The 5,683-nt window shown below is 37.2% G+C and overlaps 1 pseudogene; it reads right to left on the bottom strand.

Annotated features, from left to right (window-relative positions):
* Positions 1 to 565: 565 nt before the first annotated feature.
* LOC125997890 (60S ribosomal protein L17-like) lies at positions 566 to 1,187 on the bottom strand (annotated as a pseudogene).
* Positions 1,188 to 5,683: the final 4,496 nt, after the last annotated feature.

Genomic DNA, 5,683 nt, shown 5'->3' with positions numbered 1-5,683 from the left:
CGATGTTAGCCTGATGTGGAGCATCCTCTAGTTTCAGCATACCATTAATTGTGGAGGAATCTGCTCTGCATGCAGAGTGTTGCTGAGTCGCCTGGGTGTTGGGAGCACTCTTTGGAGTAAGTTACTGCCAAAGCAGTGGTAGGTCTTCCCTGGTAGAGGCTTGGATCCTGGTAATGTTAAAGACAATTGTGGTTGTTTCCATAGATGGTATCCATTGTTCAGGTGTGTATGGGTGATGCCCATTCTTCTGAGGCCTGAGCCAAATCATTATGCAATGGAACTCATATATTTTATAGCTCAGGGGCACCTTTCATCCTGAACATTTGTTATAGTGACTCAAATTAGGTCTCAGTGACCAGACAGCAACTGTCTAATCCTGAAACTTGAATTTTATCCTGGAATTGGGACGGTTTTCTGCGCCAGCACCTGGTATCAAACTTCCATTGGGGGAGGCTCTAGTGCCACCCTGGCACCGACTTTGCTTCAGATTAGGTGCATATGCATCCTGACAACTAGAAAATAGCAGCAACTTGACTTGAAGGCAGGATTCCCCCCCCCCTTTTTTTTTTAGTTAGATCCATTTATTTTATGCTTAGTTTATTCCCGTGCCATAAGTTTTTGCTTCTTCAGTTTCTTCTGTGAGATCTTTTTCTTCTGTGCAACTTCCTCTTCAGGTTTAGGAACTATCTGCTCTTTCTCAATCAGAATCATCTCAATGTGGCAGGGAGAACTCATGTATGGGTTAATACGCCCATGAGCCCTGTAAGTTCTGCGGCGCATCTTGGGTGCTTTGTTCACTTGAATATGCTCAATGACCAGGGAATCAACATCTAAACCCTTAAGTTCAGCATTGCTCTCTGCATTTTTAAGCATGTGCAATAAAAATTCAGCACTTTTTTTTGGGCCAACGACCCTGTGTCCAACCCCACTCTTTGGCCTGGGCACACCTGCCAACACCACCATTGTAACGCTGGAAGGGCACACACTGCTTTTGCAGGGTGACGTCTTTCAGATACGTAGTGGCTTTTCGGATATGCATGCCTTTGATGGCCTGAGCTGTTTCCCGAGTGTTCTTGAAATGAACGCGAAGGTTCGAGCCTCTGGACTTGCATGATTTGGTCGGGTTTTCGGGGTCCAGCGAATAGCGCACCATCTCGGCGGGATCACCTACAGCCGCTGGCGGAAGAGCAGGATTCCCTTTTTTGCCACCTAACAGTGAGATGAAATTAGAAGACAATCTATGACACCCTGGCTTTGACATTTGATTTATGCAGAAACCATGATCTCTAAGTCATAATCACGATTGAATAGAACTTTTCTTGGACATTAAGAAAGATCTTGGGGTTGAACAATTAGTATTCCCAGAGCCTCTAGTCGGTCTTATGAAAGAATGCTTCATTGTTAGAGACACCCTGTTTCATTTGGTCAAGGGTATTTTCTTTCTAATGTCCCCAACGTTTGCTGTGCCTATGCAGAAAAACAAAAACAAAAACAAAACAAACCCCGCCAAAAACTTGCCACCCCTCTTATTTTTTTATTCAATTTTATTTGTATCTTCTAGATAGGGGATTTCACTTTTTACATAGAGCTGTGGAACATGAATTTATTTTACCTCATATTTCTATGCCTTTCTGAAAATTGAGAAAAGAGAAAAATTGTGGTGGGGCCCAGGGACCAGGTGGTCTCAGATGCATTGGTGGAGAAAAAAAAGGTCAGAACTAAACACACATTCAAAGTTAATGACAATAGAATCAAGAGACCCAGATTATAACAATCTAAACTAAAATGGATCTGTTACACTGTTAGGCCAGAGGCAAAAGGTGGAGGTATAGGATGCAGGGAACTTTGGTAGAAGGAGGTCAACACTGGGGGTGGGGATGGCCCTAATTCACTGTCACTGAAATACAACTATGAGCCTGAATGACAACTATGAAGGACTTGTAAATCCTAATGGTTTCAATAAAAAGTAAAAGAAAGATATAAATCTGTTTGTTCGGCTGGCAGTATATAGACTCTCAATGTTTATGCTCTGACAAGAAGCTTTGTATATCAATTTAAAAGAAGAGAGAAAAAACAAACTAAAAAACAACAACAAAGAAATACACAAAAGCAACAACACAACAATAACAACAAGAAAGAAAAACAAAAGGAAGGAGGGCTGGTGTGGCAAGATTTTGTGTTTTTTTTTTTGTTTGTTTTTGTTTTTGTTTTGTATAGGCACAGTAAGTATTGGGGAAATTAGAAAGGGAATTCTTTTAGCTTAAGAGATACATGATTTCTCCCTTGAAGTCATACTGCTACCCTTGAAGCATACTGTCATGGGAACAACTACAGCAGAGCTAGTATATTCTTGTTTGGTTTTAGTTTGGTTGATCTATCAAGGGGTGACAATAAGATGTTGAATTCTCTCACGATTCTATGTTGCTATTGATGCCTTCCTTCAAATTTGTCAGCAATTGTGTTGAATATTTTGCTGGTCCCTCATTGGGACCACTTAGGAGTGTGTTTTCTTCTTGTTGTCGATATCCCTTGATTAATAATAAATGTCAATCTCACTCTCTTAATACCTTTATAAGTTTTAAGTTTATTTTATCTAATATTAGTATGGTCACCCAGCCTTTTTAAGGGAGTTATTTTCTTTTATGATTGTACTCCACCTGTGAGTTGAATCTTTGTTTGTTCTGACTATTTAGATGTGTTTTTTGTAGCAAGCAAAATGTTGGATTCAGTTTTGTGATCCTTTTTGCCATTTTCTATCTCATAATTTGTGCATTTATTTCATTGAAGTTGAGACAGATGATTGTCATGAGATTTAGTGTCATCTTTTTTGTAGGAGTTTGGCTTGTCTGTTGGTTTGTCTTTTCTTAAAGTAGAACTTTGAGTTCATCTTTTTAGGGCTGGTTTTAAGTCTGTAAAATTCTGAGCTGCTGTTTATCCATGAATATGTGTATCCTTCCTTCAAACCTGAAAGTAAGTCTGGCTAAGTGAAATATTGTGAAGTATGGTGAAGCATTCATTTCATTGAGTGTTGTCACTATATCCCACCACTGCCTTTATGCTGTAAATCCTAGGAATGCTCCTCTGAATGCAATTTTTGATCTTACTGATTTCAGTATTCTATCCCTATCTGTGGGATTCATCACTGTAACTAGGATCATTGTATCATCATTGAGTGCTTTTCTTTTGATCTCTTTTAGCTGGTAATCTTCAGGCCCACAATCTTTAGCTCTGGGAGTTTCTCTGCAGTGATGTCTCTGACTGTTGAATCTTCTTGGAGATTTTTTCCTGGGTCTTTAATGATTCTTATGTTGTTTCTTTTGAGTTCATTTTCTTTGAGATTTTTTCCCCCATCATATGATTGTTTGTTTAAGTCTCTTTTCCAATCTTTTTTTTCCCCATATGGAGTTGTTAAGCAGCTTATCTTCCAGCTCACTAATTCTGTCCTTAGCCCCTATTACTCTGTTGGAGAGTCTTTCCAGTGAGGTTTCCAAGTTTTCAGACCGGTTATTTCTGTTTGGAGTTTTCTATTTCTACTTTTGTATTTTCTTGACTGCTATCTGTGGCTTGTTCAGTTCATTCCATGTTTTCTTTAATTTTTATGAGCATTCTCCATATTTCGTAAAATCCTTATCTGAGATGCTAAATGGGTGGTTGGTAGTTGTCAGATCATCAGAGATACCACATTCATTCTCTCAGCATGGTGGAGGCCTGCATTGTCTCCCCATTGTCATGCTTGCAGTGTGGTGTTTTATATGTACCATACTGGGTTTTATTGACTCAGAGAAGTGCGTGGCTGTGGAGCAGAATGATGTCAACTCACTTGGAGATGGTGTGCATTCCTGGTACCACTGATGGTAATACTGGTGGGGTAGCAGAATCTGCTCTTTGTGGTGGTGTCTGTTAACTTGTGTTGCTATACACACTGCTGATATGGGAGCAGGCTTCACTTGAGGTGATGTGTTTTCTGGGCACCTTTGGTGGGTCAGGTGACATTGATTTTCTTGATCATTGCCTTACTCTGACATTTTCAAAACTCTTTGTAGATGGTTCAGCTTGATCTTATCCACAGGCTGAATTAGTTTCTATTGATTGAATCAACATTACTCAGGCCATCAAAAGAGAGTTGTTTATTTCTACACATAAATTACATAATTTTATTTTTTGTTTTCAGGCAGATCAGGTTTATTTATTTTGTATTTTTATGGGATCATTGATGGATTTTATCTATCTCTTCATCACTTTTGGCTAATATTCTATCTCCTTTGTTTGCATGCTCAAGATCAGTAAGATACAACATATGTGTGGCTTATCCTATTGAATAGTTGTCTGTATTTCTCTACTTCTGCTATGTTTAGTGAAAACCACTTCTTCCCTTCTGTACTAAATTGGCAAATTTATTCAACTAAAGGGAAGGTAATAAGAAACTTAGTTTCCTTCTCAGGCCCAAACAGTGCCTTTTAATTTAGTCTGGTAGTCTTCAACCTGACAATTTGACTCCTGCCTGTCTCCACTGGATACTTCTTAATTGTTTCAAAATGCATAAAAAGAAGAGATGTGATGGGAAGTCTTGTTATTAGTTCACACAGCAGATCTAGCCTGCCTATAATAATTATCTCGTCTGAGTTATCATTCAGAGGGTTTACTTTGCACCATCAAATGACAAAATAATATAGATATAAGACACTTATAGCTGAAATAGGATATATGTGGAAAATGTTATGTTTGTATTCATCTTAAAAATATATCATTTACATAGGCAGGAAAGAGTAAGAAAGATTCAGAGGTGAGTTATTTGGCAGTCTAAGAGAGGTTTGGGGAGAGATGTGGTTAATGTTGAGGAAAGCTCAACCCAACGAGCAGATAAATCTGATATTGGGAAGGTTTCATTTGGGTAGTGGGAATTAAGACAAGAAAGTGGATGAGAACTAGATTTATTTTTTGTACTCATTTTAATAATGAAAGTACATTTTGAAAATATATAATATTGTCTCATGAATTGGGGAGCCTGTAACTAGGAGGCTATTTATTATTAATAATAATAATAATTATGATGATTTTTAGAATCATTTATTATTTAATTTGTTTTCTCATCTTGTTCACTGAAAGTGGTTTTTCTCTTCTCTCCTCTCCTTTCCAATGAACATAATAAAATAATTCTTTTGGAGGTACTTAAATATTTTCATCTAATGCCCATTAAATGATTCACATATTCAATAAAGCTAAATACTGCTGGCTCCACTGACAAGTAAAAAGAAGAGGAAAATAATATTGAGCAAAAGAAAACAAAAATTATCATATTGGAATTCAGCATTTCACTCTGGTTCTGTCATGGTTGCATCAACAAAATAAGACAAAAATATAGAATTATAGAATTTTATTAAACTGTCAACATTTCAGAGTTAGCCAGTTTTATTTCCTTAGCATGCAATCAAATAGCTTGTTTCTTTTCTTTTGAATCTTGTATAACAATGTATCTATGATTTTAATCATTTGAGATAAATTACTACAATGGCAAATGTACTCTTTGCTAGAGAAAATACGTTGAGGAACCCAAGTTAATTAAAACATTGTAAAGAAACAATCTAAATTTATTTATGAAAATATAAATATTACCATACCATATTTACCTCAAAATTGCCAATATACCTCAACCACAGCACATAAAATTCTTTTACACTTGCAC

Source organism: Suncus etruscus, chromosome 20, assembly GCF_024139225.1.
Source record: "Suncus etruscus isolate mSunEtr1 chromosome 20, mSunEtr1.pri.cur, whole genome shotgun sequence".
Lineage (NCBI taxonomy): Eukaryota > Metazoa > Chordata > Mammalia > Eulipotyphla > Soricidae > Suncus > Suncus etruscus.
This window is presented reverse-complemented; position numbering and strand designations above follow the sequence as displayed.